Source organism: Python bivittatus, unplaced genomic scaffold (assembly GCF_059951505.1).
Source record: "Python bivittatus isolate LINGU-HERP-01145 unplaced genomic scaffold, Pbiv_v1 ctg000080_np1212, whole genome shotgun sequence".
Lineage (NCBI taxonomy): Eukaryota > Metazoa > Chordata > Lepidosauria > Squamata > Pythonidae > Python > Python bivittatus.
In genome coordinates, this window is record NW_028277035.1 from 31,227,097 (window position 1) to 31,240,227 (window position 13,131).

Below are 13,131 nucleotides of genomic sequence, written 5' to 3' on the forward strand. Positions count from 1 at the left end.
TGGAAAAAAGTCTACCTATGTATTTTGTGTGTTTGGTTAGGAATTCATTACTGTTGTTGAGTTATTAAACCTTTGGAGCTTGCCATGTCTATCATGGATGATTTCCTTGGGAACATTTAACATTTTGGAACAAAGGCCATATGAGGAAAAATGTTTGAAATTTTCTTCTACTTTGTCCTGAAAGGCATTGTTGATGAGAGCCGGAATGGTTGATAAAATAGTACTATGCATGCTACAAAAATCATATGGAAGAACAGCTTTAGACTTTGCTTGAGTGCAGCCCTTCTCTGATGTTCATTAAAGCACTTGTGTCTTCCTTCAAGCTTCTGTGCAAACCTGGAAAAATGCTGCTGCTTTAATAAATCAGATCATTAAAACAGTGCATCTTTAATGCAACTTTTAAAGCAGGGGCATCTTCTTTTCAGGTTTGCATGGAAATCTGAAAAAATATGTTTTATAAAGAATAGCAGAGAGATACTGCATTTGTCCATAGCACTTCTTCTGAGTCATTTTCAAAGTAGGCATTGCCCTAATATGAAACATGAATTGTAACTCTTAATCACTAGAGCCAACTAAATAAAGTGAGAACTTACTAAGAGGTAAGGGAGATTGGAAGGCAAGTGAAAGGCATTCTGCCTCATTAGAACTTACCAGCTCTTCTTACAAAGCCTTTTCTCACCTTTTCTTCTTTTGCTTGGCTTTGAAGAGACTCAGGAGACATAATTGTTGTAGCTTTATTAACATCTAGGAGGTTCTACTTGGGTGTTTGCTTACCAACCAGTTTTAGTTTGTTTCTCTAGCACAGGCATATTCAGAACATGGGGGCTGGAGAGCAACATTAAAGAGGGTACTCCCTTTGTGGGAGTTTGAAGGCTTATAATAATGTGAGTCCCAAGTCCTTTGGCGTAAGGGGGTGAATGCAGGATGCGTGAATTGGATACTTCTAGGTGAAAACTGGATGTTCCATGCCATTTGTTCTGTTGTGGTGAAAGCTGAGACAGAGCTGGGTGTTTTCCTTGAGCATACATGTCATGGCTTTGATGGTTGGGTTATTTTCACTTGTATGTGCTGTTATCCACAAGGAATTGAAATGTTTTCCTCTCCTGCTGTCATGGAACCAAAGCACTCCCAAACCTCATTATTTAGACAGCCTCAACGTAGTCTTAGGAATCTGTAGTACCATATTAGGGACCATATTGGCCAGAATGACCGGGGATGCTGCTGAGCAGCAAGATGGGTGATACACCAATATCTACTGATGAGGCTACAAAAAAAGTTTACTTTGCAATCTCCATTGCATCCTCAAATAGTCATCCAGCAGAGCTTTTTAGGATAATTAAGGCCTTGTTATTGCCCTAGATAATCCCAAAAGTCTGCTATGACCAATTTGCAAGACATTTTGAAGATAAAATTATTTTCACGTCATCTCACATTCTACTTTTGGCACAGTATCTAGTACATCATTTGGTCCAATTATGTCTCAGTGCTTTCAGTTTTGGAGGCCTGAGGATATGGACAAGATGCTTGTAGCTGCTCAGTCTGCACCTCTTGTCCCCTTCCTCTCTTGGCTGTTAGAGCTAGGTATATCTGTAAAGCGATTGATTACATGTTTGTGCTGCTAGCCCTAAAAGAGGCAGTCGTGCCTCTTCTGGTGGAAAAACATGCATGTAAAGGCTTATTATTTTCATCAGAATAGCCGCTTTGGGGGCAAGGGGTTGGAGAGGGACAATACTGTGCATCTGCAGACATTTTGGTGAAGAAAAAAACAATATGTGGAATTTCAGTCTTGATTCAGGCCTAGTTTTAAAATTGAATCAGCCTTGGACACCCTGATGGATGACCTTCTATGAGAAAGAGATGATAATGTGATTCTGTTGATCCTGCAGCTTTTTCTTTTTTTACTATTAACCATGGTATCCTTCTGAATCAGCTCCATGAGATAGTTTTGGTAACACTTCAACTTGCAGAAACAGTATTAGAAAATAACATTGAATGACAGTGCCTTAGAATCATGGGGGTTAAACAAGGCATAATCATATCCCAAATAATTCTTAACATCTATATGAAACCAATGGAGGCAAACATCAGGGTCAAGAATGGCTTATTAGCAAATTCGCCTTTTCCTAGACAGGAATAATGTGGCCACTGCTGTCAAAGCACTGGTTAACTGCATAGTTGGATTATTGTAAAGCTGCAATTAACACAGAACACAGAGGTCAGGTTGTTAAATTGGGCACCTGGCTGTGCAATATTACCCCCAGCAACAATCCTGGTTTATTAGTTTGCTTTTGGGCCATAGGCAGGTTTTCTTATTTGTGCATAAAGCCCTGAATGACTTTGACCTATGAGGTTGTCTTTCTTCTTATAAACCTGCCTAATCACTGAGATTGTGAAAGCTGCAATATGATCTCCTTGGACAAAGTGTAGATTGTCATCTTACAGTTACTTAGTCCAATCTTCCTGGTGATGATGCCTGCTCTGTGGAATGCTCTCATCCCTAGCATCCATTGGTCGTATTGTTGCATTGTTTAGGTACCAAAGACTGATCTTTCTACCCAACCCTGTCACATAGGGATTGATTTCTCTTTCTTTTTTCATACCTATCCATGTCTTTGATTGTTTAACTTGGTTTATTTATGTAATGCTAAACCATTTCAAGTTACTTTATGGACAGCAGCATGTAACTGTTTTAATCAGTAATAAAAATGAAGTAGCTTTTTTTTTTCAGTGCACATTTCTTGGTCAAGTTATTTCCTACATAATTTCTTTTCATTCAGAGTCCACTGAGAATCATTTTTGTTCCAGTTTGAACCTGGGTACAGCAACACTTTGAGTGTGCTACTAGGAAATGTGAGACCTTGGTCATTTGGGATGGACTCTCTTTGCACATCAGTTTATATTACTTGTCACTGTGCCCCATTCTTTTAAAAATAACAATAAAATGAGCATTTTAATAGTGTTAAGGTCCAATTGCCATTCCCCTAAGTATAAAATATTTTCAAAATTCCAGAAAAGGAGGCTGTGAGAAGCTGTATTATTGGGAGCTGCTGAAAGGTTAAAGTTTGAACTACTGTATATTTTTCAGCCTTCTGGGGACTTACAGTATCTCTGTCTCTACTTTTACAAAAAAACAAAGAAAAAAGAAAGAAAAAGTCAGCTGTGATAAAACATATAAAAGATTTGGGGAGGTTTCTGTACTTAAAAGATGTTAAATGCCACTGCGAAGACTGATTAGATATCATTCTTACTCTGCAAAAATAATGCTTTGACTGAAAACAATTTTAAGGACGTTTAAGGTGTTTTCCAATTTTATCCAGGAAATCTCCCCCTCCCCCCAGGATTTCAGTAAAGTCAATAACTGCCTGGAGCATTGCTTGCTCAGCAGTGACAGCAGCAACAGCTGTTGGTGGAGGAAAGTTATGAAATAAACTTCTGTGCTTTCATCTCCTTCCATTAGTATGGTTGCAGGGAAGGAAACAACCTAGAAAAACAAGAAAACTTTAATGAGAAATTGGAAGGGAAATTATGCAAATGACATTTTAAACTGATTCAATATTTTAACATGTTGATAGAATGTCTGCTTTTACCAACTTTGATACATGGATACTATCTGCAATCCTGAATGTTCTGCTGTAAGACTGAAGGTTGGTTCCGGTGCTGGATCAAGATGAAAAGTGATAGCTTGGCTTTTCCTGGGCTGGAGGTGCCTATTTAAAGTCAGGCTAAATGAATTCACATTTTTGCAACTGTATTTTGCAGGCATGCAGTTGTTTAACATGGTCAGCTCTTTTTCCCTGGTTGAAGGCCACTGAAAACTGGCCTTGTTCCAGTACAGCAGTAGGCATTTGAGATTCCTTTGGAATCAAGGGTTAAGCATAGCCTCAGACATATGTCCTCAATATGCACTGGAACTTGTTCTGGCTTGCCCTCAGAGGTGGTGGATTTCAGTTCCTAAAATGTCTAGTCAACATAATATCCAGTCATTGGTTTTGCTGGCTCAGGATTATGAAAGCTGAAGTCTTTTCACATTTGGTGCAGAGCATCATCTAGACACAGATTGGGTATTAAGTGTATATGTAGTGCTTTAGAGAAGGGAAGAAAACTTGGGGTGATGAAATGCACCAGGTTTTCCTGTTTTCCAAATCCAGGAATAAGTCGTCATATTGAGATTGTTAATAATACTATGTTATTACAGCTCCAAAAAGACTAGGATGGGTATTTTTGTTCTTAATTCATTTGTCTATCAAATCTCAGTTTTCTGAGTTAATCTTTTATTTGCTAGATGCAAAGGGGGTCAGGCTTTCCTCTGCTAGATACAGACTAACATAAGATTTGCAGGAGCTGATTTGTTTAATTTCTAGAAATCTGAGATCCTCCACAAGAACCAGTTACAAAATAGTGACTTGGAAAAACCAGGCCAGAAGCAAAATTATGGCTCAGGAGGCAGAACCAAGTATCTACCGCATCCTTGAGGAGTAGGTTATCCATTAGGAAAATATATCCATTGCAATATAAAACTACATGTATCTTACTATAGTAGATTAATATAGTGAAGCTAGGGTGGGGGACTAGAGATAGCAGTTGTTGTTATTAAAGTTTGGTGTCAGAAATGCATGTCAGTCTACTCCAGACTTTCAGGTGATCCCAGTGAGTAAGTTGGTTCTAAGGTATATAAGCTGAAATTCCCAGATGGTTACATTGACCTAAATTCATTCATCTATATTTGTTCCTCCCCAGCTCTGTCTCTCTCTCTCTCTCTCTCAGCTCTTTCTTAGCCATTTGCACAGTGGACCAAGACTCTGTTCTAAATCAATAAATACATAAGGAAGCCACAGCTTCCTGTGTCAGTACAGCAGGTGCCTCCAAAGTGCCCAGGATTTCCTGTTTTAAATTTCCTACATTTTTGCATAGGCTACAATGTTTTTCATACAAATGTTTCAAGGCAGTTGGCCCCCAATTGAGAATAAAAATAAATATTAAGTTTGCAGGAGAAACAATTATCTAGCAAGTATGAGTTACAATACAATTTGTTTGTTTTTCAGTCTTGGTCATGTTTTAAAAATGAATGACTTAGCCACTTTGTTCTGGCACAAATGACTGCTGTAAGTACAGGGCAATTGAGAATCAGAACTATGGTGTGCAAATAGTGATCCTGTTGGATGTCTTTATGTTAGCAAACAGGAAGGAGGAAAAGGAGATGTAATGCATGCATTGTTCCTTCACTTAGCCCCCCCAGGACCACAATGATTTGTCCAGGTGTTTTCCACTTTCTACCACATGCTGTAAAATAGTCCCATTAAAATAGGGAAGGTGGGTTTTAGATACAAAATAGATAGCTTCTAGCATACATCAAAAATATGATATGACTTCAGTGCTTTGAATATGTAAGAATCTGGTGGTATGTTTCTATTTCATTTGAAAGTGAGCTGAAAATAAAAGAAGATTTGAGGGGAGGATATGAAATTCGTCTGAAGGATTCTTTTAGGTTTTAGCAATACAAACAACTAGGGAAGATCTTGGAATTATTAAAGAATAAATAGGGAATGAGGTAAGAGGAGGTAGGTGGTATATGGCATTGGTAAATGAGTGGAGTAAGTACATGTTACCAGATCTTTCCACTGCACAATTTGGAAGTTTAATCATCAAAATATTTTTCTTACTATTTTTGTTTTAAATTGCTCAAATATGCAGACAGAGTACTTAAAATTTGTTGAAATGAAAATAGATGTTTCACCCTCCTTAAGGTCTCTTTACATAACGTTTCTGTGAATGTGAAAAAGAAGTTATAGTGAGGTTGTTGGTAAAGAGATGAATGCCATGTACTCCATTGTACTAGTGCTATCACTCTTGACAGTGATTTACATTTCAAATTCCTAAATTCCATGTAGAAGACTGGAAGCCACAATTCAAGGCAACAGAACTGTATGACACATTAGGAAATCATTCCACTGTATGCCTTAGATCTTCCTTAGCTGGCAAATATTTAGACAGTGAATAGATGTAGGATTTTTTTCCCCTAAAGTGGAAAGACAGAAATAAAATAACTTATTTTTGCCTGTTTCTTCTTCTCTGCCAGCAATTAAATCATTCACTTTTGGAAGGAAAGTGTTTTTCAGTTAAGTGTTTTGTTTTGCTTTTCATTTTATTTGTGAACTTGAGGTATCATTAAAAAAAAACGTATATTCTCGATAACTCTAGGTGTGCAATTTGAAAAATAATTATGGATCTTTTTATTATGTTCATAAATTGCAGAGCTGTGAGGAGGAATTTGTTCAAATCAGTTATTCAAACCTGATGGTGTACCACATTGGTTGAAGATATGGGAGTTGCAGCTTAACACATCAGCAGAAGAAGATTGTTAAAGTAGATATCACAAGAAAAAATAGTCATAATAACTTGGTTTGGGAAAGGCTAAATAAAGGGAAAACAAGATAATTTTTCCCCACATGGCATATCAGAAATTAAAGGGAACATAGCTCTTGGTCTAGAAAAGGTTATCTATTCTTAGTTTATGACCAGAATGAGAATTGCTGCAAATTGGGTTCAAATGCTTCCTGCTTCTTTTCAGGTAAAATCATGGGAAACAAATGGAGGCTTTCATTTTCCATTTTCCATAAGCACAGCTTGTTATTTCATATATCCTAAGCAAATTCACTTGTTTTTAACTATAGCTTGTTTGAAACAAACAAATCAGAATTGTATTGTTTCAGCAAGCCACTTAAACTAAAAACTGTTTTAGCTTTGGACAATAGCACTAAAATAGGACTAAGCAAACTGAAGCAAAAACTTAGATCACCTCCTTATGGTTGCATTGAAGAAGAGGGAGTATGTGAGCTCAAGGTATGTTGTGGCTTGTTACCATCAAGCTTTGTTTTATTGTGGCATCAAACTGCCTTTTAGATTTCCTGTGAATATATACACAGCAAGAGAGAATAAAGAAAACTTCTTGGCTATTTTGCCAGAAATATTTGGCTCTGTAGATCCTTTTGTAGCTATTGTGGATTTCAAAGGCAGTCCTTTTTTAGAATAATGTGCATGAATTCCTGCATTACCAGAGAAGTAATAATGCCAGCCATTATTAGGGATCATTCCAGATCCATTCTCTCTTCCTAGATCTATAGCAAATCAGATCCTTCCAATGCAGTTGTCAACACTTCGGAGCCAGAGGAATCTGTATTCCAAGTGTTTCTAGATTACAGCTATTATGCAATATTAACAAAGACTTTGGAAGGATTCATTATCTAACTTTTAATTAAATTAGAGATTGACTCTGCTTCTCCTAACTACTTCCCCTCCCAATATCCAAAATGAATTGAGAGAACAGTGCTCAATTACTGCAGTTTTAGTACCACACTGAGAGTGCCACCAAAGCAGATTTTAAGATGATCTTGGTAGTTTTATCATATCATACCCTTGCAATGATTTTCTTCAAAGCCAACATCATATCCTGGCAGTAATTTTCTTCAAAGACAACATTAAGTACAAAAATCCCCATTGAGTTCACATCTAGTTTTCAAGCTGAAATAAAAGAAGTCCTAACATTGAACTTTGGTACAACTTTTAAACAAGTGAAAAAAAACCCCATAAAAAACATTAAAAAATGTTTCATCACTTCACTTTTTAAAAAAGTTGGCCATATTATACTTTAAGGCCTATTTGCATGACATGCTTTACTGGAACATGAGGGAAAGTTACTCCATCATGTGAACAGGAAAACTGGGTCATTTAACTCAACCAATAAATATAACCGAAAATCAATAGGGAAGCCGGCAGGGAAGGTTGCAGGTTGCTGGGGTTAGCCTCCCCCACCTGGATACCCTACTCCAGTCCCTCTGTGCTTGCGCTGTGCCAGCCACTCGCACACCCCCTCGCACCCTCCCCAACCCGCACCATGCCTCTCGTGCACCCTGTTGCACCTGACCTATGCCATGCCTCTTGCGCACCCTCCCTGACCCAAGCCCCACACACCCCTTCATTTCCTCCCCCACCCAGCAACAGCCACTTACCTGCCTGCCGGCAACTGAGACAGCAGGAATTGTCATCACTAAGCAATTTGGTCCCAATTGCCATCGTAAATCGAGGACTACCTGTAAGTGAAGTGATAATTAACAGCATAATAGTCCCTGTCTGTGGTTGGACTAATTCCACGATGAGCTAAATTTGGGTGCAAGAGAGACCTCCAGCCATGGCAGAGGACATGTCCTAGAGACAGCACACTTCTAGAAACGGATGGTAGTGGGTATGTCTGCCCATCTCTGTGGCAGCTTTGTCACTTTCCCTCAACTCTGCCACTTCAGCATTTTTTCCAGTTCCAAATCCAGGCCTGTTTTGACCCACAGATCCCTTCATCCAGATCTTGGGATTATAGCTTGCATTCTTTCCCACTAGAGGCTATTGGATGTGTTAACTGGGATGGTATAAAAGAGAGTACCATGTTGGGAAAGGTTGCTGTAGTGTATTAGTTTGAATTATGTCCAGCCATTCCTTTTTTCCCCTCAAGCTATACAAATTGTACCATGTTTTTTAATAGTAATATAAACCTCTTTCCTCTTTTTCAGGAGCTTTACTATCATTTTTACAGGTCAGCTGATGTAGTTTTTTGACCAGGCACTGAATACATAGCAACTTCATGAGTGCATAAACACACATACTCAAAGTTCCTTTTCTCTTTCTATGTAGCTCTATGTGAATATGCATGTTTTCATTACTGCAATAATTTTAAAAACCTGATGATTCTTAGATATTTAATTCCAGTCATTCAGTGTTTTAGTTCTGGTCAACATAACTTGTGACCCACGATGCTAAGCAGAACCCATCAGTGATACTGGCATACATACACCAGGCTAGTTATTAATATGTTGGCTGCTTGTCTGATTGTAAAATTGGGGTGAACACAATAGAGAACCAGTGATCCATCGTGAGTTGTAGGGCCTGCTGTATCTTTATCTCAGCTGCCCTACTTTCCTACTTGCTTCCCCTCTAGGAAACTCGTCTATTTTTCCCATTCTAGATACGAATTGTTTAATTTTAGTGATAGAAACCCACCCTTTATTCATGCGCTTGCTTTTGTTGTCAGAAGAGAGCATAGTCTAATAAAAGATTATTCTGGTTATGAGTCTCTAAACACATTATTTATTTATTTGAGTTATATCTCACCTTGTACTCAGTTTGAGCACTCAAGGAAACTTGTACAGTATTCAATAACATACAAAATAAAAAATGTAACTTCAAGCACGATAAATAAAACCAATTAAAAGCCTGGTGAAGGAGCTTATATGTTCTCTTAGCTCTGAAAATTGGAATGTATATGCTCTGTTCCTAACAAGGATCAGTCCGTCTTGGGAATGAGAATTAGATTTTAATGGAAAGGAGGGTTGTTATCTGAAGATAGGTAGCAGGGGCATGAATCTTTAAAAACCTCCAACACTGAAGTTTTGGGATGATAGTCTGCTTAAGGCTGCCTCTCTTCCATTTGACAGGTAGCCAGTACACCAGCATAATATCTGCTGAAAGTTTCTTATGCCCAGGTCCAGACATTTCTGATGGATAGAATAGCTAACTAGGGAGATAGATCCCATATGCTTACTGTGATTAGCCTGTTACTTAAGAAGCACTTCTAAGGGAGACATTAACTCCTTCCCATTCTTCTAACTTGGTCTTTATAAAAGAAGCCAGGTTAAAAGCTTTCCCACAGTTGGAGTAGAAAAGAAAAGAAATATCCTCCTTCCCCTTAACTAAACTAGCATTCACCTTATTTAACCAGGAGAGGCTGCAAGCAAGCCACAAAATTTACTGAGGTTAGTAGATGGATCAGAAGGAAACTCTAGATTTTTCTGTTTTCATTCCTCAATGATGTTAGCATCATCCACTATTGTAACTACCCCTACTATAGATAAAATTTATAAAATGTTCACTTTCTAAATATTGCTGGTCCCTAAATAGTTCCAAGACTCATTGACGGTAACAAAATCCCATTAGCTCAATTAAATAAATCTAAATGTCACTTTAAAACATCCAGTACTACTGTCTCTGATGCTCAGATCTGAGTTATTAAAGGAGCTATTGTTCTATTTAGGCTGGACAGCAGCAAGCCAACCCTTTCTGGCCCATTCCTAGCTCTTGATTCTGTTGAGTAATAAGATCAAATAAGAGTTTTGCTCTTTATCCTTTCCAAAGCACTCTTCTGGTTCCCAACTGTAGAGAGTAAGGAAGAAAAGCTTGATGGAAATATGCAGGAACCATTACCTAGGCAAGAGAGGCTGAAACATTTTTAAAGTCCAGAGCAACAAGGTAACATACACCTTCAGGGCCGCGCAGAGGCATTTGCAGAGCATCTGTGAGACAAAATCGCTCGGATTTTTCCCCAGCTGGATGCCAGCCTTGGTACAGGTCCTGTGGAGATAACCTGGGGCACAGTCTTGCCATGTTATCTGGGAGGAGTTCGAAACTTTAGGGCCTGAGGAAGCAGACAGGGTCCTTATGACTATGAGCTCAGCCACCTGTTTATTAGATCCATGTCCTTCCTGGTTGGTAAAAGCTTCCAGGGAGATGACATGTGGTTGGGTTTCAGTGGTGGTAAATTCTTCTTTCAGAGAAGGGGTGGTGCCAGCACCTCCTCAAGAAGCCATCATTGGACCCAACCATTCTGGACAATTTTTGTCCAGTATCCAGTCTTCCCTTTCTAGGGAAGATTGTTGAGAAGGTGGTCGTGCAACAGCTTCAGAGGGGTCTGGATAAAGCAGATTATCTGGATGCTTTTCAGTCAGGTTTCAGACCTGGGTATGGGACTGAGATAGCACTGGTCGCAATTTCTGATGACTTCTGGTGAGAGGGGATGGAGGTAGTGTGTCCATTCTTGCTCTTCTTGATCTCTCAGCGACCTTCAGTACCATCAACCATGGTATCCTTCTGGACTGGCTGGGAGGTTGGGAGTGGGGTGGCACCGTATTGACCTGGTTCTCTTCCTTCCTCATGGGCATTTTCAGTTGGTGTTGATTGGGGATAAGAGATCCCACCCTCGCCCTGTAAACTGTGGGGTGCTGCAGGATTTGGTGCTCTCTTTGCTCCTGTTTAACATCTACATGAAGCTGCTGGGTGAGGTCATCCATAGGAATGAGGAATCGGTATGCTGATGATACCCAGCTATGTATCTCCATCCCTGGTGAAGTAAGTGATGCTGCCAACATCCTGTCTTCAGTGTCTAGAGGCTGTAGGGGTTGGATGGAGAACCACCGTCTTTGGCTTAACCCTGGCAAGACTGTGGCTTTGGGTTTAGGGCCACCTGGATCTAGGAATTTATCATCTTTAGTTCTGGATGAGGTTGCACTTCCCCAGACAGAGCCGGTGCGCAATCTGGGGGTCTTCCTGGACTCATGATTCCTGTGCAGAGAGCAGGTGGCAGTCGTGGCTAGTAGAGCCACAGCTTCGAGTTGGGCACCAATTGTGCCAATTCCTGGATCAGGAGGCTCTACGCTCAGTCTCTCATGCCCTGGCCACCTCCCGTAGGGATTACTGTAATACACTCTACATGGGGCTGTCCTTGAAGAGTATTTGGAAGCTTCAGTTAGTGCAAAATGCAGTGATGCAGGCAGTTATGTGCACACTTAGATCTGTGCACATTATACCTCTGCTCCATGAGCTGCATTGGTTACCAGTTTGCTTCCAGGTCCAATGCAAGGTGCTGCTGATAACCTATGAAGCCCTACATGGCATGGGGCTGGGTTATTTGAGGGACCACCCTCTCCCCAGTGACATCTACCCAGCAGGGCTCCGTCCACTAATGGACAGAATGTCATCTGGCAGGACCCAGGAGGAGGGCCTTTGCTGCTGCTGCGCCTACCCTATGGAACATCATTCCCCCTGAGGTCAGGCTGGCTCTGACCTTGATGGCTTTCTGGAAAGGCCTGAAGACCTGGCTTTGCCATCTGGCCTGGAGATCAGAGAGTGGTGTGGAGCCCATAAAATGGTTGTACTGTTCTTGAATGGCTGTGCTCTCCTGATGATTGTACTGTATGGCTTTTAATTGTTTAATTGTTTTTAATGTTTGTTCTGTCTGTATGGCTGTTTTACTTTTTTTTTTTTTTTTGGTACTGTTTATGTTTTAATTGTAAGCTGCCCAGAGTCATGAATGTGAGATGGGTGGCTATATAAATTTGAATAAATAAGAAAATGAAATGAAATGAAATAAACATTTGAAAGCGGACCAGGCAGACACCTCCCTGATTCACTGGAGTATAAGAAGAGGGAGCAGGTTCAGCGCAGTTGGACTTGCAAGATTCTGTTATTATACCCTGTCTCAATAAAAGTGGTTTTAGCTTTCCTCTGGAGTTGATTTTTTTACTCTGGTCTACTTAGTGGGGCTAACACCATCAAAAGCCATATATAAAAGTAGCCCTACAAGGCTACCTGATATTATTACTCTTCTGGGGCAAATCACCACTTCAGGCAGTCAAAAAACAGTGGCTTTGGAAGCATGAACGACCTGATAGAAAACACATTTCCAAGAGTTGAGGTCCCCTTTGCGTCTATTCCTTTGCTGCTGGTTCTAAAGAAGGCCATTAAAACATCAGGCTTTAGGAGCTAGAATGCTGAATGTTCTGCCCAGTAGTGGAAGGTTGATTTTTGATTATACTGATTAATGTTCCCCATGCTGTATACAGGCTATATAATATTGATTTGTCTTTCTTTTTATTACACAATTTAGGGAGGTCAGGGTGTCCATTTATCACAGTTGTTCACACCTGGAGCTGCCCATAAGCCCAGTTAAATAAATAGGAAAGTGACAATGTTCTTTATATATTCATATTGTTAGTATGCAATGCATATTGGCAGTATAGGATATATAATGAGTGAGAATAAGCTGCAGTCAGCTCTTCAGATTCTACCTTCAACTTTATCTGAGAAACTTCTAGTCTTCAGCTTTGAAGTTGAATGGTGCAATTCTCTTTAACTGGGTATTTGTGCAGGAGAGCAATGTGTATTATAGTATGATTACCTCTATCAGAAAATATGCTATTTGGCACAAATTATTTAATTATTATTTAATTATTATTAATCATTTCATTTTTATACCACTCTTTATATCAAAGGAAACCAGAACAGTGTCTGAAAGAAGTACATTTTAAAAGTAAT

At 39.5% G+C, this 13,131-nt stretch overlaps 1 protein-coding gene across 2 annotated transcripts in view; it reads left to right on the top strand.

Moving 5' to 3' along the window:
- Window positions 1–13,131, top strand: part of JADE2 (jade family PHD finger 2) — a 174,842-nt gene that overhangs the window by 58,639 nt on the left and 103,072 nt on the right. The gene's annotated exons all lie outside the window — the stretch shown is intronic.